We start from the raw sequence: 22233 nt of genomic DNA, 5'->3' as shown, positions 1-22233 counted from the left end.
TTGGTAAATGGGGTAACACGTAGGTTTGATTGTGGGGAAAATTCTATAGTTAAGTGAGTTTGAGCTAGAGTGACCTCTCGAAGTTCTGGTTACGGGGTGCAAGTCTCGGAAGTAATGATTAAGACTATGTAGACTATTCAAAAATCATGAGAAATTAGTCAGTTACGACTACCTCACATTACCTCACATGGAAATGGTCATACATGAATGACTTACTTAAAGCAACTAAATCCCAAAAAATAATATCTAATACCAAAATATATTTATGTAGCTATTGAGTCATTAATGCCTTATAATCGGATAATATATGTTACGAATAGTATAATATATGCTACTATGCTACTCATTTTATAATGTATTTAACTAGATACTATATGTTACAGATAATATATGTCACCCATCCCATAATGTATCTAATGAAATCTTACTGTGGCATATATTGCCCCACCTATTAATAACCTAATAATTATATATATGTATTCTTAACCAAAATATACAACCTATTGCATTTTAGATTTCAAATTTGAATGAGATATATTTCGATACATCTAATTTAATATGCATATGGAAGGAAGTTGGTTAGAGGTGGGAAAAAAAATATGAGTTATGGAGTGATTCTAATCATAATATTTATTAATTATATTAATAAATATAAATATAAATTTTTAAATTAATAAGTGTGTTTATTTATAAAGTGTTTTTATAGTTAATTAATTTTTAATATTAGATTTAAAATTTTATTTTATATATATTTTTAAATATAAGTATATTTAATTTTTATTAATTTTGATTATTATAATTATTATTATTTTAATTTTAATAATATGAAATATCTTAAAATATTAACAGAAATGTTCAAATATGCCAATCTTCTTCCATCCATCAACAACAGAAATAAAATTTAAGTTCATATTCTTTGTTACACTAAAATGATGTCTTGCATTATTGGACATTTCCTTGAACTCTTCACTTCTAATATCTCACAAACAAGTTTGTACCCTTTTTTAATAAATCAAAGTAGTATTATACGTGTTATAGAATAAATTTGTAAGCGAGGTTGATCTTTTTATCAAGGTCAATAATTATTTTTTTTAGTAGAGTGGAGAAATATTTAGAAAGACAGTTTGGGATTTAATATTTAAAAATAATTAATTATTATAATTAATTTATGTATATAAAAATATATAGAAATATTTATTATTAATTAGATTATTAAAGAATAAAGGAGGATATAATCTTGTATTATTAGATAATATTAAAATTATTATTATTTTTAAATTTAAGAAGAAATTGTGAGAAATTATAGAGTTGGGAAAAAAAGAACTACCATATTAAAAAGAGGTGATCAATTCTAATTTAGAAAATCAAAATTATCTCTTTGTTTTGACTAATGTTCAGAAGAAAATTAAATGCATTTATGGATTCAAAAATGTATCTTAAATTACAAAAAATCAGAATATTGCTTGAGATTGTATTTTATATATATATATATATATATATATTATTTTCTTTGTAGTCTAAAAAAAATCAAATTTTAGAATTGGAAGTCATGTACATAATTTAAAAATATTTTAATAATACAAATAATCATAAACAAACATTTCAAGTCCAGAGTGTTAATTCAATTGATGAGTATCCATTACTAAAGCTCTTTTCCATTGGGATGTCACCGGGTCAATTACCCTCCCTCTAGTTTAGACTCTAATTAGTTTGGGTTGCAGGTAGGATGTGATCCCTTCGAATAGATTTGCTTGAATCTTCCTTGGAAAAGTAAATAAATAAAACAAAATAATTATAAACAAACATTTCTAAAAATAAGTAATTTAATAAATTCAATTACAACAATTTAGGTGAATCTACTACATTTTCTTTAAAAATAAATAAATAAATAAACAACTAGTATTAACATATTTTTAAAAATAATTTAATAAATTTAATTACAACTATTAAGACCAAATAAACCTACACATGGTAAAAAAAAATCTAAAATCATTTTCTAAATCCACATTTCTAAAATATAAATAATTTAAAAATCTAAAATATAGATAATTTAATATATTTTTATATATAATTTAACAAATTTAATTATAACTTTTCATTAAATTGAGTAATTTTTTTTAATAAAATATTATATATATATATATATATATATATAATTTAAAATCTTTTGATCAATGTATATAGAGATGAAGTAGCAACAAAATTGATAAAAAATCAAATTTTAGAATTGGTTTCAAGCTTGGAGTGTTAATTCAATTGGTCAAATATTCATTGTTAAAGCATCTTGCTATTCAAATCTATTAGAATGTCACTGGTCAGTTCTCAAATTAGTTTAGCTAACTAAATAAGATATAATCTTAAATTTTCCTAAAAATTAATAAATAAATAAAATAAAAATAATTATAAATAAATATTTCTAAAAGATAAAATAATTTAATAAATTTAATTATAAATCTGATCAATTTTAAGAAATAAATAATATAAACACATTTCTTAAAAATAAATAAATAAATAAATAATATAAACACATTTCTTAAAAACAGCAATTTAATTACAACTATTAAACATGTAATTAATTATTTTCTAAAATCCTTTTGTAAATCCACATTTCTAAAATATATAGATAATTTAATAAATTTAATTATAACTTTTCATGAGATTGAGACAATTTATTTTAATTAAATAGTAAACCTACACATGCGAATAAAAAAAAAAACCCTAAAATTTATTAAAGTTTTATATGAATCCCCTCGGTGAGGATTCAGATTCCTATCGACAGCGCGGGGACGAAACATCGTTAACTGTTATAATAAAATCACGACGATATACCAAGACAAGGAAAACTCAATCAAAAAAAAAAATCATTGCAAATCCGACAAACAAATATTGAAAGAAATAAAAAACAACATTGCATTCGAACACGACCTGGTGGGGCGATTCGTCTTGAGGTCAAGCGCAACCGAATCCGTGCCGGCCAGAACGAACACGGTGCCGTCGGGCAGCAGGTGAAGGAAGGGATAGTACGCCTGGTCTCTCGTATTTTTGCTCTGACCCATGAGCATAGACAGGTAGGTCGGCTCCTCCCCGTGTCGTCTCGGCGGCACGAATTCGAAATTCGGAGCGTCTCGCCCGCCGACGACGATCTGCCTACCGTCGGGCAGTATCTGATTCGTCGCGTACCATCTCGGATCCTCCAGTTGGGCGTTGCCGGATTCGACCCATCGACATTGTGTGCCGGGCAGGCAGGCCTGGAGGCTCCGGACCCTGTGCGACCCTTGGCTGTAGCCTCCCGTTTGGACAAGAGTGCCGTTGGGATCGAACTGGCCGGAGGAGCACCAGGGGTCCGTCAGGATTCCATCCAGCGGGCGCACTGTGTTGGACACGGGGTCGTATTCGGCGGAATATGGAAAGATGCAATGGCCGGAGTCGGGCACTCTATGGACACAAGAAGTAGTTTCGGCACCACTGGGATTTACTGTAATTTGTCTGTCGAGCAGAATAACTGTGCCGTATCGGGTCACGGCACTGTGCATAGAAGCGATGCCCGCGTCCTCTACGAGGAGCTCCCATTTTCCACTGAGGCACAGGATTTTGCCTGCGTGAACTAAAAGTGGCAGAAGGAAACAATATAAACGAATTCGGGCGGCCATATTGAGCGAGAAATTCGTGAAGAAGGAGAGATAGTTCAAGGAGTTTATAAGGCGAGGCAGAGCTTAGCGTAGCGATTCAGTACGCGGGCACGCAGGTGCCATGAGCCGGGGATTGTGGGCTTTATCTTGCATAGCTGAGCCGAGCATTGCGCTGAAACGAGGATGCGTGATGGGGCTACGGCATTTCAGTATCTGTTCCACGCTATGGATGGATAGATCCAACCGAATGATTTACAGAAATTGTGCGTCTATTATGGAATACTGTATAGATAGAATGACGGTATAGGATTGGTTTGAGATACTGTGCACGAGACCAGTACAATTTAAAAGAGATTTTCCGGTGCAAATAACCAGTCTGTCAATGGGCCATAAATGTTTGGCAGTGGTATATATGTTAGCAGTTGGATAATTGGCTTACTAAAATCCAAACCATAGGTATCATAGTTAGTAGAAGGCATAATACAAATTTTTGTATGGATAATGTTTACATTAAAGTCAGGGATGAAATGAACAGAATCTTTCTGATTAAATTGAACTCAATAATAGAATATTTTTTTGAACAAGGTGAAAAGGAAGTCACTCTTGTCTCTTAAATTTTCAAAAATTTCTCAATTTTATTGCTTTTTCTAATCATTATATATTTTGGATTTTTATTTCATTGTTTTTTTATTTAAAATAGGTTTTTTATAACATATATGTACTCAACATTTTGAAAATATTTTATTATTTTTTTAAATTAGGGTTTTTATTTTTCGTAGCCCACATTTCTTCATTTCATTCAATTTTGTCTTTCATTTATTATATTAATATTAATGTTATTTTTGTTTCGATGATGAATTCATTCTTACAAAATGACTATGGAAAATTTGAGCTTCCAGACTATAAAAATTTATGACTTCAACATTAAATTGGTGAGTACAAGAGATACATGCCAAATTTTAAGCAAATTAGATAACAAAATATAAAAAACCTTCAAAATTTATAATAGAAAGAGTTTCAATTAACCTCTTACTTCTATAAAATTAGATAAACCATATTGATTTTAATGGACATTGATAATCAGTCTTATTAACAAAATAAAAGTAAGTTTTTTCCACCATGAAAAAAATGTTTTTGAATAATTATTTAAATTTAATTTTGTTTAATGATAATTTTAATGAGAAATTTTATCTAACATTTTCAAAAAAATAATGTGTAGAAATTAAAAAATAAAGAAATATGATTTAGTTTCATAGAAAAAAGGGGAAAAAAATTGTTTTTCAAACACAATACTTATTTCCACTGTGTACAATATTTAAGGGTCAAAAACCAAAAATATAATTAAATATAATTTTTATTTAATTGAAGGAAGATTTAATTAAATATAATTTTTTAATTAAAGTAAAAATAATTTATGTTAAGTTAAATTTTTTATTTTTATTTTTATTTTTAACCATAGTTATATGAGCAAATGTTTTTGAGTTTGTTTTTTTAATAAATAGAAAATGTAAAATAAAAGAATTAATTTTGTAGTTTTGGAATAGTAAGTTGACAAGAAGGGTCAATATAATATACTATATTTTACTTATAAAGTTGTTTTTTTTTTTTTTTGGTTCAGGGACACTTTGGTCAAGGGGTGTTCACTACTTTCACGGAAAAATCTGGGTTGATCGACCCGAAGGGAATCTAGCCCGACGGCCTACTAGCAAGGCCTAACCCTAAGGGCTTCAGCAGAATGGACCATGTGACCTCCCGATCGGCGAGGTATAAAGTTGTATTGTTATGTCTTATGAAATTAACTTTAAAATGATCTTATGAAATCATAGTTACCAAATTCAGACAAATTGATAAAAAAAAAAAAAAAAAAAAAAAAATTCAAAATTCAAAATTCAAAATTTTACAGTAAATAAGGATAATATGGGCGCTATATTTGAAAGTTGTTTTAATCTAGGAAACCGGATTCGTCCTAAACCCCTTGCGAATCCCAAGTCCGGCGAATCCGACTCGATTCGGTCCGGATTCGTGTCCAAATCACAGGACACGTCGTGTCCGAGGGCGTGTCGCGATTTTAGGACACGTGTCCGATTTCCAAGACTCGCTAAGCTCAACGCGGGTATGAAAAGGGCATGTTTGCTCATTAATATTTTCATTTGGTAAGTGATTTGTGCTGTTGCAACAAGGAGTAGAGCATTTTGGCAGCTTCATAATCAAGTCTAGGCCCTAGTATTGATATGCTATTCATGGTAATGTTAAATTCTTAAAGTAAAAGTGACATTCTCCTTAATCTTCATTTTCATCCTTTTACTTAAATTTTTAACATTACCATGAAATGACTCAGGATGTTTGAGAGTGGTTCCGGCCTCATTGGATTTCATATGGAGAAAGTAGAATTTTAGATTTCATTCAAAATCCTGCAGAGTTATCAGTTTTTCAGGATTTTAGGATTGGGGGATTGCAATGTTTCCATTGAATTTTGTCATGTATTAGGGTATGGAACTCGTATTTAATCAAGAGCACCAAACCAAGAGCTTCTGAATATGTCGCTCCCGCTCCTGTTTTCGCTCCCGCTCCCCGCTTTCGCTCCCGCTCCCAAGTAACATTGTTCCTCATGATATGGGTCTGGACACCATTGTTGAGTTGGCATTGGCCAACATGGATCTCAATGATCCAGTGCTAGAGCCTATTAGATTTGATGACTTAAAGGGGTCAGCCTCCATACTAGCAGATGCAAAGGCGACTATGGATACAGGGGAGGAGGAGGATGTAGAGGAGAGCAGTAGGGACCATGATGATGGGGACAGTGATGCTGATTCTGATGCTGATTGATGCCTTGAGGCTTGTATACCTGTAGTTGTTTTATATTTTCTATTTCTATTTGCCATTGGCATTGCACCAACACTACCTATGTAACACATTTTGATTTGGTGACTTAATGAGAAAACTACAGTTGTCAGTGTGTTTATCTTACTATCTTGTAGTTGTAAGTTGTCTTTCAGTTATGAATTATGAATCATGATTTAAATTTTTAATAGATTTATCATTTATGTGACCAGTACCAACATTTATTTGAATTTTGTATGTACTATGCATGCTAATAGCTATAGATGAAGATCTATGTTTGAAATCAATAAATTTGTATCATTAATTAAAATTTGTGTAAGAAATATGATAATATCTAATTGTTAATATCTATATATATATATATATATATATATATATTAATAAAATAATATATAACGTGTCCTAACGTCTCCTGTTCCGGGGTCAGCGTGTCCCGAATCTGACACCACGAATCCCGAATCCTACGTGTCCAGAATCCCCGTGTCAGGTGACTTAGGTTTTAATTGATTTAATGAGCTTTCTCTTTGCCTAAATTGTTATTTAAAATGCGTTTTTGATAATATATGCATTCAACATTCTTCAAACTTCACATTTCTTCATTTCATTCATTTTTACCATTTATTTTTTATAATAATATTAATGTTCTCTCGAGGGAGTTTTTTGTTTTGATGGATTCACTTATGGACCTGAAAGGTAGACATTCATACAAAATGATAATAGTAAATCGGAGCTTTCACACTTTAACCTTTTAGGCTCTTGGATTGTAAAGAGTTTACAACTTAAGCATTAAATAATTATTTAAATTTAATTTTGGTTTAATAATAGTTTTAACGAGAAACTTTTTCTAATTTTTTCTAAAATAATAATGTGTAGAAATTTAAAAAATAAAGAGAATATGATTTAATTTTGATATAAAAAAAAAGAGAAAAAAAAAGTTTTTCAAACAGGGTAATTATTTCTACTACGTATGATATTTAAAAGTCGAAAAACAAAAATATAAATATATAAATAGTTATTTTTTAATTGAAATAAAATAAATGAAATTTATATTCTTATTTTTAACCATAGTAATTATGAGTAATTGTTTTTGAGTTTGTTTCATGAATAAATATAAAATAGAAAATAAAGAATTAATTTTGTATTTCTGGAATAGTAAGATGACAAGAAATGAAGGTCAATCTAGTATATTCTACTTATAAAGTTGTACTGTTATGTCTTAAAAAATTATCTTTAAAATGATTTTATGAAATTATAGTTACTAAATTTGGGCGAATTGATAAAAAAAATTCAAAATGATGTTACGAAATCATAGTTACCAAATTCGGACAAATTGATAATAAAAAAATTGGCATTTCAAAATTTTATAGTGAATAAGGATAATATGGGTGGTATATTTCAAAGTTGTTTTAACTGATTTAATGAGTTTTATCTTTACCTAAATTGTTAAAAAACATTATTGAATTGCTGCTTATATTCCAAACAGTTTAGAGTGAGGCAGGGAAAGTCAAATTAAGGGACATATTTATTCAAATTATAAATAAATTTGATAGATTTTGAAACACATAAATGATTTTTTTTTAAGTATATTGGTGAAGCATTCAAATTTATAACTATGTATGAAATACCTTAACTACATATAATTTTACCAGGTCAAAAACATTTTGAGTAATTGTGCAATATCATCTTGCTATTCTTTTGACATTAAATTCATTAAATATCTATAAAAATCAAATTTATTTGATTAAATATATGTAAAAATCAAATTTATTAAGATAAAATGCTCATTTTTAAATTAATAAAAAAGTTCAAATTTACTCAACAATATTATATTTAAAATTTAGTAAATCTTAAAATAAATTTATATAATATATTTATAAAATGAAAAACATATTTCCCGATATTTAAATAGAACTAAAGGAACGGTAAGTTTTAGAAATGTTCTATTCCATTTAAAATCAAATTCTTATTATATAATATATTTTTCCTTGAGAAAAGAGATTATTACTTCCATTCATATATAGAAAGAAATACATTTTGTATATACATAAACATAGGTAGAGCATTTGGGAATAAACTATAATGGTTTAAAAAATAAAACAAAAAACAAAAGGGAAAACAAAAAATATAATACAAGTGGGAAGATCAAGAGTTAGAAAACTCATTACTTAAAACTATGAGGGTTGGACTCATTACTTAAAAGAATAGTTTGGTTAGTTGTAGTTCTAGTATTAAAGTTTCTTAATATGAATATATTACCTTTATTCCTTAGATTGTGATTATCTTGTTAAGCGGCGTTGAAGGGGCAATTTTTATCTGGATTGTTTTTCTTATAAAAACTAGAATTAATAGACATAAAATAATAAATTGTTGTTTAAATATTCTTAGCATTGATGTCTAGAATTTCTATCCAAATGTATTCATTGAAAGGGTCTAACTTATGAAGCCAAATGTGAGGATATTTTTTTTTTAAAGTTATGTCTTTAATCCTTTGCAATACAATTTATTGTCCCTATTGACCACAACACAAATCATGCTCCCTTGTTTAGAATGAAGGCAAGGTTGACTTGGAAGCTAATGAAAACATTCCATATGGAATGGTCAATTATTAGGTAGAGGCTTCTCAAAGGAATATTAATAAACTGATGGGACAACTAGAGATCAAATATCTGCAACACAAAATACATACAACTCACAAAGGTGGTGACAAATCGAATAGGACTTCAATATGGAATTGAATAGATTCCATATTACATCAAAGTGACTCAATGCAGATGCTTTGAAAAAAAGGAAAATATATGACATCACCACAAATTGAATCAAGTACTTAAGAAGTACACGGCTCCCCTAGTAGAAACAAAGCATAAAAATGGGAGAGTCCAAGGGTTAAATCATTTGTCAACATTATGAGATGAAATGCATATGGATCTAACTCTAGTATGAGACAAACCAAACTCCCAATCCAAAGTGGACACAGTTGCATGGGCATGAACATGCAACAAGGGTCACTATTCTAGGGCATCCATGTAAGGAAGGGTATAACACTTGATAGATACAAAATGCAAATATGGAGAAATTGATCCATTTACCAAAGTGTGGGGTTCCATATAGGAAAATTTTGAAATATGGAAGTCAAATGTATGAAATAAGATGCTTTATACTAAATGTTAAGGGAAAGAGGCCTAATGGGATCCAATATACATGAATAAAAGTGGTTATTAATGGTGACATACCACCCATAATTTGGTAGGCACAAGGAGCAAGTGAGCCCAAGTAAGAGGTACAAATAAATATAAATTCATCGCAAATGAGAATGAACTTTGATGCTTCTTGGAAAAATGGCTTCTTGGTGAATTATCAAAAATTATTAATCCGATAATGCCCTTTTGAAGGGCTTAAAATGATGATTTTCATGGTGTTTATAATGTGTCAATCAAAGTCTATATGAGTCTGTAATGGCTAAAAGAAAATATGGATTTTTCTATAAAAGGGTGTTCTCCCTCCAAATTCAATTCATTGTTTCATTTGGAATTGCAAGGCTTAGAGAGGAGGAAAAGTCCCTAAATATTGGTGAGGTTGTTGCAAATTAATAAGCTTCCAATATTGAGTTATATGACTTTTAGGTTGGTGACCATAAATTACTTATCAATTTTTGTAGTTTAGTTCTTTAAATTAGATGTTAGATGTGTAACATCCCCCACATCAGCTATTATATTTGTAAGAAATTTATATAATTGTGCAACAGAACATGATATCTATTATCGGAAAAATCTTTGAGGGTTAGCTCAATTACTCAAGTCCTCATCTTTAAAGCACCTTTGTTATTGAGGGGTCACGGGTTCAATTCTCTCGACACCCTCGAGGTTAGGATATGTGGTTGAGAAGACAGGAAGTGATCCCTTTGGGTGGATATGCCTGTTACAATTATTCCATGGACATAGTAGCCACCAATCTTCAGGCTCCATGAATTGCGACGAAAACAAAAAGATCTATTGCTGGAAAAATCTGTTTAAAATATAATGAAAATTATTTATGCCACAATTAATTGTGCCTTGATTGTGTTGTTGAGGTATATTGATGTTTTAATTAATAATAAGGGTATTGGTCAAGCCTTTTATATATATATATATATATATATATATATATATATATATATATATATATATATATATATATATAATCTTCACATTACACATATATCTAATATGTTTCATGTCTTAAGGTTATGTTTTAATATTTTGTTATTTAATGACGAAAAACATCAATTATAAAAGTTATTTTAATTGATATTTAAACCCACTGGAGAAGGGATGACAAACAAAGTTTGAGAGAGAGAATTGTCTGTTGGGTGTGGAGCCTGATTATATTATTGATTCAGAGGTCTTGTTTTCAGTCATGTTTGGATCCCAGTGCCTGACAGGGGGGTGTGGGGGGCCTTCCCCCCCAATAAGAGTGCCATTATGGGGGATCAGGGGGACGATAATGGTTCTTTGGAACCCCCCCTTGGCGGGGGTTCAGGGACAACACCCCCAAAGAAAGAAATTAGAGAAAATTTTCCTTGTAAAATATTGTAATTTCGTAGTCAATCAGAGTCATTCATTAGGAAAAAGATCTGATGGTAGAAGTTATGTTAATTTATGGATTTTTTCCCTTGAAGGAAACCCTCAGTTTATGTGAGAGAATTGTATTAAGGTTGTGTATTATTCTATGTGAGAAAAACAAAGGAGAATGTGTGAGAGAAAAGAGGAAGTTACATTAGATTTGTTGTAGGTTGTATCCCTTTTGTTTGTTGGATAATATAAAACGAAGGATTGGTTGTTTCTCCATGGGCATAGCCCAAATTGGGTGAACCATGCACATTTGTGTCTCTCTTGTTTTATGTGTTTATGAATTTTTTGTTTCCACAATATTTTGTGTTCCATTGCTCTGTTATTTAATTTCTAACATTGTAGGTTTAATTATGCCCAAGGAAGTTAAATACCAAACCCATATCATTAAATGCAACTAGGAAAATCTATGTTGAATGAGAAGATTGTCGACCATTGGGTTCGTGAAAGGGAAATTCAGTTGGGTAGTGCACATCCCGAGTTCCTCTTCCACCCTAAAGATTTAATGTGAGGGAAAAGGCATTAGGTGTGGGTACCCTCTTGGCCATACCTGAGATTTAGCATGATGGCCATAAAAGTTGGTTGGCCATTACAGACTAGATTTCAACTAGACTTTAGAAAGCTTAATGGAATGTAATACCAGTGACACCCACAGAGAGCATTCGACTGGTCCAAGACAACTACTCAGTCATATGCTTTAGTAGATTTCTAGTTTGGACCTAGAGTGAAACTAAATTAAGAGATATTGGGTATTTGTTGAGACTAAGAAATCATTGGTGCTTGCCGCAACTGTGAAACCACCCATACTATGAATCTTTGGTGCTTGCAGTTGGTAGTGAAACCATTGGTGCTTGCTACAATCATGAAACTGCCAATGATTGTTAGATTATTGATAAACCACCTGCATATGATATTAATCCCCCAACTCTATTATTGTGTGTCCCTCTGAATTTATTTCCTCAAACTGTAAACCTGGCATACGAGTGGTTAGTTATGAGATAGTACAATGTGACTAACCTATGGTTGCAAGGATAGCATGAAGCCTTTCTCTAGTCACTAATTGAACCCAACTTCACTAGATAAGTATAAGCATCGTCTACTTCTTTTATCTTATGAACTTTCAATTATGCACAATTATAGTGACCAATTTTTATTCTTTCCATTGTGTGAGTTACAATTGAATATTATTTAGCTATATGAGCATGACAAATTCATTATGAGTGTTAATTTATATGGTTTTGTGGAAATCCTATTAAGAATTATGTGATTGATAGTTTATTTCATATATTGAACAAGACTAGAAATTGTGACATGCATTTTATGTGCTTGGGATGTTAGAATTTTACATTATAATTGTGAATTTCTATGTAGATAATTAAACTTCAATGGATGGATGTAAGCTTTTAATTCTTGAATATATTGGACCTTCAAATTGTGAAAAATATTCACTACCATGTGAATTCATAGTGATAGCTAACTAAACCTCTCTAAGTCTACTTATTTAGGATGGATTTTGTGTTTCTTAGAGGATATGCCGAATCATTTCCTCTAGAAAAACTTTTGATTAATAGTAAGTGTTAAATAGTCGATTACAAAACAATGGTACAATGTAATAATAACTGTTCTCTATACAAACATTCTAGAATCATTGTTGGAGAGTATAATCCTACATCTCCGGCATGGAAACTGATACACTTTGGTTATTAGAACTAACATAAGTCCTTCTTATATTTGAACATTGGATTGGAAATTATGTCAATCGAAATTAAACTTTATATATATATATATATATATATATATATATATATATATATAGTCTGACCTTGGTGGCTTGCAAGTTGAGCAGTCCAAGTTACCATAAATTTGAGGCCAATAAAATAATTCGGATAAAAAATATGAGGTAATATGAGACTGAATTCACAGACTTCTCCCACCTTACACGACCGATATATATATATATATATTCCATCCATTCTTAAATTGTTAAATTAAGTAGTGTGTGAAGATATGTTAACTTATATTTTCCCAAACATTAACTTTGAAACCAACAGAGAGCATGGGTATAAATACACACATGACGCAATATTGTGAAGTGGTCGCCTTTGCCCGATTTGGGTTAGAGATTTAGCCATGAAGTTCGGCACTTAAAACCCATTTGAATTATAAAAGGCTTCATTTCTCAAATAGCTTATACATTTTTTTTATCAGTGACTTGGTGACCCAACCCACTGTGTGAGCTTAGTAGGCCCCCCTCGTTCATCGAACCTCAAGGCATCGAGGGGGAAAAATGTAAGCCAAGTTCCATCACTGATGGAACCCTTGACACATTACACTTAGGAGAGGGAGATTTTTCAAATCAATAGTGGGTTATAGAGCCATGTTGGCTTAGAGGGTCCTGACCCATGTTCAAAGTTAGTTGTGCCAACCAACAAATCCCTACACTACCGGCCGTTTCAGAAACAACCCACGTAGCACCTGTTGTAGTCTCACCCGAAGCAGTATGGGGGGATGAAAGAACCAAGTTTCTACATCCAGAGAATAGTGTGATGTCTTTTAGCGACTAAAATCTACCTTTGCATAGATCGATACACTTTTAAGGCTCACTACTGCAACTCTGTCAAAATGGTCTTTAGACCTTTGCGAATATCTACGATTAGTCTTTGTGGACCTTTAATAGTCAGTCTATCTACTTATGTGCATCAAAAAGCAGCCTTAAATTAGGGTTCCCACATATTTAATTAAGTTATTCATAAACATCGGAGAATGCATCAGAGTCTTTGCGAAAACACATAACCATGCATTGTGTACATCATTAACACTTATTCAGTAGAATTGTGCAACATTCAACCAATATTTCATAAAACAAATCATTCATTGACATCATATAATATTAACAACAATAAATAGAAATACATAATAATTCTTCAGAAACCGTCTTTATTGATCTTCAATTCAGGATTACAGACTCAAAACTACCCTGCACATTGAGCTACAGGGGTCCACGCACTCAGTTACAGAATCTACCTAGGCCTTTGCGCACTCAGATACAGAGCCTTTATTCCCTTATCTGACCCACTTCTCTTCATTATCACTTCCCTTCTATCTGTCGATTACATCCCTTATCATCAAAAACATGCCTTAGGCTCTCTAAGACACACCTATTTATAGCCTTCTTCATATAATCCCATGGTCCGCGAACCATGGGTGGATCTCAAAACCGACTCAATGTTTACATAAACAAGGGGCTAAAACCCCTTTGACTTCTAATCATATACATGATCCGCATCCGCAAATCGCAGAGACTTTACATTAATTACAAAAATGTATCAAAACTTGAGTTATTTTAACCCCAAAACTAACCCAAGGGACCCCATCCCAACAAGCCCCAAACACCAAGATCGTGACTCACCCTCGAGTCACTCAGTTGGTGCTGCGATCTTACTGCGAAGATCCCCTAGCTCCACCTGAATCACTGCGACTTCGACAACGCTCTGAGTGGATACCTACTTGACTTCCTCAACAAGCTTTTATGTAGCTGGTCCTTCAACTGCTAGCCTCATCATCTATTGTGCCTGTTGCAACCCTTTTAGCTTATCCTAGATAGTGGTTGTGACTTGATAAGCTTCTTCCAACCATGGACGGAGCCAGGCCTTTAACAAGGCCTCCTTTTTTGTGCTTCCTCCACCTACGTGAGGAGTTTCTTTCCTTCCTACAGTTTAGCAAGGCGCTGCACTGGTGCAATGGAGCACGCAGTGGCCCTGACTTCATTGTACTATCGTTGCAACTCCCTTACTTCAGTATTCAGCGTCCACAGGTTTGGATCCTCCTACAAATTGGTCACTAACTCCATTTCTTGTTCAAACAATGTCGTATAGTCAATGACTATGGCATCCAGGGTGGCTATTCCTTCCTTTATCGCAGCTCCGCGCTGCTCCCGAACCTCAGGCGAAGTTTTGGGCTGCAACTTTAGTTGTAGCTATGTGATCTTACAATACGCCTTGGAATCCTTGTGGAGCATTGGCCACCATAGACATGCGCGCAAAATCTTCTGCGTAGTTTCCTTTCCTGCATAATGACCTCCCGTAGCCCCTCCATGAGCTTCAGCGAGAATGCTATCCCTCTCAAAGTTTGGTACATATCTTCGCAATATTTCATCTGCACCCATCTTATACAGATTTCCCACAATAACTGAAAAAGTTTCCCCACGCACTACTAATTCCTTCTTTTTCTGACTCGTATACCCTTCCGGTGCCATCCCCGTAGTCAAGAAGTGAATAATATTTGTAAAATGATTATCCTATATGCACACCATAAATAGCTATGCATATGGAAACCCTTCTTCCAGATTATTGGGCTCCTCTCCTGTTTCGATCTACGACAAATGATCAGGTCCCGCATTTAACCTCCCTAGCTTCACAATTACTTCAAATTCATACTCCTAGAATAGTAGCAACCATCTACAGATCTTCCCCCTCAAAATAGGCTTATTGAGCAGGTATTTCAAGGCAAAATGATCTGTGTACATTTTGAAATTCCCTCCTAACAGTAATGTTGGAACTTCTGCAGCTTGTACACCATGGAAAATCCTTCGTGCTTAGTCGTTGAGTAATTATTTTCAGCCTTCAATAACTTCCTACTCGCCAAGGCTATAGGATGGTCCATCTCTCCTTCATTGGCCTGTGTTAGTACTGCACCCAACACAATGTAAGAGGCATCCACATGTACTGAAGCTCCTTTTTCTAATCAGGGAATACCAAGATTGGCACGGTGAGATCTTCTCTTTCAATACATCCAAGTTGCACTGACATTCTTCATCCTAACAGAATGTTGCATCCTTCTTCAGTAGTTTCTCCATGGGCATAGTAATATGATCATATGCTTTGATAAATTTTTTATAATATCCAGTATGTCCCGATGTCGTGCATAGATGCTTAACGTTCCTTGGGGCATCCAAATTCACAATCACTGTAATCTTTGTAGGGTCCAGCATCAACCCTTGCTTGCACACCACGTGACCCAATAAGATTCCAAAGGGAACACAAAAGATGCATTTATTCAAATTCGCGTCTATCTTTAGAGTGATCTTCATAACACCCAAATGTCCAACTATGCCCTTCAAATCCGAGAACTTGGTAGGGAATAGATCCCGGTATTCGTGGAGTAACTTAGCAGCTTTATCCATATTAGCATCATCCCAATAGTCTCTAATATTTGCAAACTTCAGTTCTTCTTCGGTGCCAATATTTACTTGCTTTATCTTCAATGGCGCGGTGATGTTCGAGTTGTCTATTTGTGGGCCCTCGACTTCGCAATGCCCTTCTACCTCTAGAATTTTAATGTTCCTTAGATATTCATCCTCCTCTTTAGTGGTCACATTATAGCATTCCAGTGCATGGCACAGTTGGTACCCCAGTCTGTTTGGACCCATTTCATAGGTTCTTGCGGCATTTTGAAGATAACTGCCTTAATTTCTTGTAGAGCTTCATCGATGCTTGCGAAGCCATATTTAAATATGAAGGTCAATAAGAACCCTTCCCTCAATATATCCCACTCCACGATGCCATGGCGAAGCTCCATTTCTAGCTACCAGTTCATGGAAATTGTATCCAAAGTATGGAAAAATATGTGTACCCACTCCGACTGTGGCTCTATTCCCCATGCTTTAGTCTATTTTTCTAAGTGATTGTGTGGATCATTCTTCTAGTTATATTTCTCAGTCAATCGGGTGTTAGGGCACCCAAACCATAACCTCATAATCCTTCTATAATCTCGCCATCCATCAAAGTTATCTTTATGCGTACCCCACCATCATGCAGGCGTAGCACACAGTGCCAAATCTAATGTTTGGAAGCGGTGATCCTCAAGGAATTCATGCTCAAATTCATCCAAAAACTTATCTACATCATTTAAACCATCATAATAGGGTAGTTTCCTTACCTTCGACAACACACAGTTGAGCAAATTCGTCATCATATTACATCACAGTGTGGATACTTCATGCAGCTGATTCTACCAATGTTCCAACTCTTCGTCTAAATCAGAGGTGCATGAACTCTCCCAATCCCATGCAATCCATCCATCTACTGCTAGGTTGACCCAGTCCTGGTCTCGCATTGTTAATTTGTAGATTTGATCTAATTCATCCTCACTTTCTTCATAATCGCGGACAGGTTCAGTATAGTGCGCCCCTTCTGCAGGGTCCAATAGCACTACAACCCAAAGCGATTTCCTTTCAAACGACATTGTCCTCTTCTTCCAATTGATGACCCCATTCATATTAATGGCCCAATCAATTCCCAGGAGTGCAGGGTTGGATTACTGTCATCAACGATATTTATAACTTCAAAGTCGACCATCATACTAACACCCTCTATATCAGTTGTTACTTCATATAATCTTCCCAGAGGGATGATCTTCTTCCGGTTCACCATTTTGAGCTGAATCAGAGACCATAGCAGTGCAGGTCCTCCATTCCTTTCCCATGTTTGCTTTAGCAAAACTTTCACATCAGATCCCAAATCCAAGATGACCTGATCCATCTCATAGTCACTTATCCGCGCGGTGAGCCTCATCTCGTGCCCTGTTCATGCCTTATGTTTGCCAATATTTTTGACTACATGGTGCCCATCAAGGACCTTCTCTTTGCTTGCGCATTTTTTTATTAACTCCTGTAGGCCTTCCACAACTTTTCTATCGTGTAACAATTTTATGCAGGTCTCCAAAAAAGTAGTAAGCATAGAGGGATCAACCTCTACAGGCGCATTGGTTTCTTGCACCTTGTTCTGGTTCCTGAGGTGGAGGCCTTAGTGAAGCTTTTCTTGGCTTCCATAAAAGTTTCCTTGCATGCTCTAGATCAAAACCAACTTCCTTCTCTAGGGCCTTGCGGACCCATCTGTCCTCTTCAAGTTGTTTACCATTATCATTGCCAGTTGTTTTTCCACTCCTGAGCACTATATTCCTGCTTTGATCCTCCTCATGGGGCTAAGCTCTCATCATTTGTAATTTTTGCGTAGGCTGTTGAGGTTGCGCTATCTTCTCTTGCATTTTAGCTATCAACATAGGGAATTCTTCTATAGTATGGTTAAAATGGCTGCAATATTGACATGATGGGTATGCCTGATTTTAGAAGTCTCGCGCATAGTGCCCTAGCATTCCACAATTGTAGCAGATGAGCTGACCACAGCCTCTACTAGGTCCTCCTCCTCCTCAGCCTCATCCTCTTCCCTAATAACCTCTACGCACCACTCCGGTGCCTTGATCTAGAGGTCGAGTTTCTACTTGCATCTGGTATTTAGGTATTGTTTCCATCATCAATTCATAGCATCGACAATGGTGCTCATCTTGCCCCACAAATTTGCAGAAGTTACAAAACAACTACTGAGGTGTTTGGATGAATTTTTGAAGGAGATGGCAATTATCTGTCGTGTGTTATCTAGCCACCTAACAAATAACACACCATAGCGTAGCCCCCATGCTTGGTCCTCCTAGGGCTTCCGAATTCAGGGGAATTGGTCCCCCTCCTGTAATATAATTCATGAATACGGGATAGTGGTCTTTATCGTGCCTCTAGCTCTTGCACTTCAGACACCAGACTTCCATGCACACCTCTGGTTTAGTCTCCTTTTCTTTCTTCAAGCTCTGTAATTCTAAGAAGAGGCTCTATAACTGAGAGTGGATCTGCTAAACCCCCAAGGTTGCATCCTAAATAAGTGTTGCATGCAACCTCATCATGATTTCCAAGGCTTCTGCCTGTGTTCCTATCTTCTGTTGTGACAAAGCAATTCTCAGGTGGGGCAGGAGCGAAGCTATAAACCATTCGCGATGCTGACTATCTGAGAGCTGCATGTTAGCTTCTCGAATTTGACACTTCAACCTCTGATCTAATTCCCATGGTGTCTCATCGACCCTCATCATGATTTCTTTAAATCCAACTACTGACTGTGAGTCAGACTTAGGCTTACTAAACTCCTTGTTTAAATCTACCTTAGTCTCTGCTAGTGATGCAAGAGGATTATCAAAACAAAACTTAATATACCAAGTCAACGCGTGATCCTATAGAGTGGTAACTATTTATGCCTTCTTGATATTGTCATCAGTAATCTATTTCGATGTCCACACAACATTAACAAAAAACTAGAACTACTTTGTATCTTCACTCCCTATGCCTTTGAAAATCGACAGCTTCATGGTGTTTGCCATGTTGAATGGTGGAGGTGGAGGTGGAGGTGTGGGCGAAGGTGTATGCGGTGAGGGTGGAGGCGGAGGTGTGGGCGAAGGTGTATGCGGTGACGGTGGAGGCGAAGGTGTATGCGGTGAGGGTGGAGGTGGAGGTGTGGGCGATGGTGTATGCGGTGAGGGTGGAGGTGGAGGTGTGGGCGAAGGTGTATGCAGTGAGGGTGGAGGTGGAGGTGTGGGCGAAGGTGTATGCGGTGAGGGTGGAGGTGGAGGCAGAGTGGATGGATGATTTATTCAAGGAAACCCCTGAGTGATTAGATGAACAGTGCTTCGCGGCAAAGTTCATTCCGCCCCTTCGTTGTCACTTAAAGGAGGTCTAATCAATGGACTAAAGTCCAGTCATGATCCTTCAAAACTTCTAAAGAGTCATCCACTTCGTGTAGTTTCGAACATCAAGGTAATTGCATCACCCATTTTTCACATAACAACATTTTAATCCAAGTATTCAAAGATCTTAAATACTTACCTCATAGTCCTTTGAAAAATATTTGCTTCGCTTCGTTGTAGCTGACTAAGGTATCAACTGCAAATTCCGTAACAAATCCTCCTATAATTCGATCGAGCCAATGATCAACAACCCGCACGATCTTGTTTTCAGAATCTTCTAACTGTTGCACTAATTTAGGAATCCACACTATAATATTATCGAGAATCCACCTTCCTAGACTGTCTGTCTATTTAGCCAACCACTCATATAGCTCAATGGGGCAGGTGCAGAAGAAGATCTTGTGTATCTATGTATACAAATACTTGTTCAACCACTATTCCTTTGACAGGCGCAGATTCTTTTTTCTTCTGTGAACTTGTGAACTTTCCGATCCAACCACTTTTCAATTTATTTCTTGGTCAGATTCCAATGATGCAACATCACACATCTCTTTCAAGCAGATCTCGGTCCTGGCAAGAGAACCATTTGTTAGCCTAGGGGGTCCTGACCTAGGTTCAGAGTTAATTGCGCCAACCAACAAATCCCTACACTACTGCCATTTCAAAAACAACCCGCATAGCGCAGGCTGTAGTCTCACTCGAAGCAGTATGGGGGGATGCAAGAACCAAGTTTTTGCATCTAGAGACTAGTGTGATGTCTTTTAGCACCTCAGATCTTCCTTCACGTAGATCAATATACTTCTAAGGCTCACTGCTGCAACTCTGTCAAAATGGCCCTTATACCTTCGCGAAGGTCTACGATTAGTCTTTGTGGACCTTTGAAAGTAAATCTATCTACTTATGCGTATTAGAAATCAGTCCTAAATTAGGGTTCGCGTAGATTTACTTAAGTTATTCGTAAATATCAGAGAATGCATCAGAGTCTTCGCAAAAACACATAAACATGTATTACATACATCATTAACACTTATTCAGTAGAATCACATAACATTCAACCAATATTTCATAAAACACATCATTCATCGATATCATATAATATTAATAGCAATAAACAGAAATACACAATAATTCTTTGAAAATCATCTTTAATGATCTTCAATTCAGGATTACAGACTCAAAACTACCCTGCACACTCAGCTGTAGGGGTCCACACACTTAGCTACGGACTCTACCTAGGCCTCTGCGTAATCAGCTGTAGAGCCTTTCTTCTCCTATCTAACCCACTTCTCTTCGCTATCACTTCCCTTCTATCTATCCATTACATACAATATATTGATCTCGATTTAAATAGGAACGCAACAAATTACATAGATAACCATAAACACAGAGATGCAGCAGAAATAATACTTCATTTCATTAATGTAAAATACTAAAATATGCTTACAAACATAAATGGAAATAAACCAGCTAGGGCGATGGTAGCTTATCTCTGAGAAGAGATGTGGCGGCTACATGCATCTAAATTGCCTTACAATGAGACTCAAGGGCCTTTTTTATTATTGAACAATAAGACAAACCCTAAAAGACCAAAACCCTAACCCGAGGAGATGTAACACCAAGAGTTTATGGGCCCCATTGGGGTGAGTTGGACAACCAACTTCCCAGGGTCGCGACTTGGTCATATTATCTCTGTTTGACACGCATGATAACCTGTTGGAAAGATCTCTATGAGGGCTACAACGGAAAAGATGAATGTTTGCAAAAAATCGCTCGAAAAAAATGTTGTTTAGGGCCTCAAAATGGCTCCGGAAGTTTAGGACCCGATAAACTGCTAAAAATAGTAAACGGTGCTACAATTAAGGAAATTGAAAAACTGAAAGAAGAAATGGTGGGGGTCCAAGTGGAATTGGTGGGTGGCCACCAATATCCACCTAGATCATTCCTCCCCCCTTAGGAAGAAATGGTTCCCATTGTGTTGAGTTCCTCCATGAGATGAGGAAACTTCTACTGAACTTGGTCCCTGGTGAGCCACTTACCCTGGTGAAGGAGTTGGCCTACTTTGACAACTCAATACAATTGGATATTATACTAGAGATTGTGCTTGATATGTGTGTCCATGATCTAATCAGTTGCAGCTTGTTCCATGCAATCTGGATTTAACTCTGTGGGTGTGAGTTGTTGTGCAATGTTAGATGTGTCTAGTAATGGTGGAAAGTATGGTCGAAGGTGGTCCACGTTGAACATTGGGAGCAGGCCAAGGAATGGGGGAATGTTGAACTCAAATGCATTATCTCCCATATCCTTGGTAATGGTGTAAGGACCATATCAGAGTGGTCTAAGTTTTCGATAGGCTCCGATAAGTCATTCCTTTTGCAAATGCAACCAGACCCCTTCACCCACCTAAAACTTGTGTGGCACCTGATGTTGATCATGTGGTTGCTTGTACTTGGAATTTGATTTCTCTAGAATGTCATGGAATTGCTGGCGAATATGTTGGATGTGCTCAATGAAGCTTCTGGTGTGATATTCTTCTTGTAGGCCACCATAATGGCCATCTTCGAGAACCTGTCGATGACCAAAAAAACAAGTCGTTTCCA

The sequence above is a fragment of the Pinus tabuliformis genome, chromosome 4_2 (genome assembly GCF_031772625.1).
Source record: "Pinus tabuliformis cultivar Carrire ecotype Pingquan chromosome 4_2, CPIR1, whole genome shotgun sequence".
NCBI lineage: Eukaryota > Viridiplantae > Streptophyta > Pinopsida > Pinales > Pinaceae > Pinus > Pinus tabuliformis.
Note: the sequence above shows the minus strand (reverse complement) of the source record.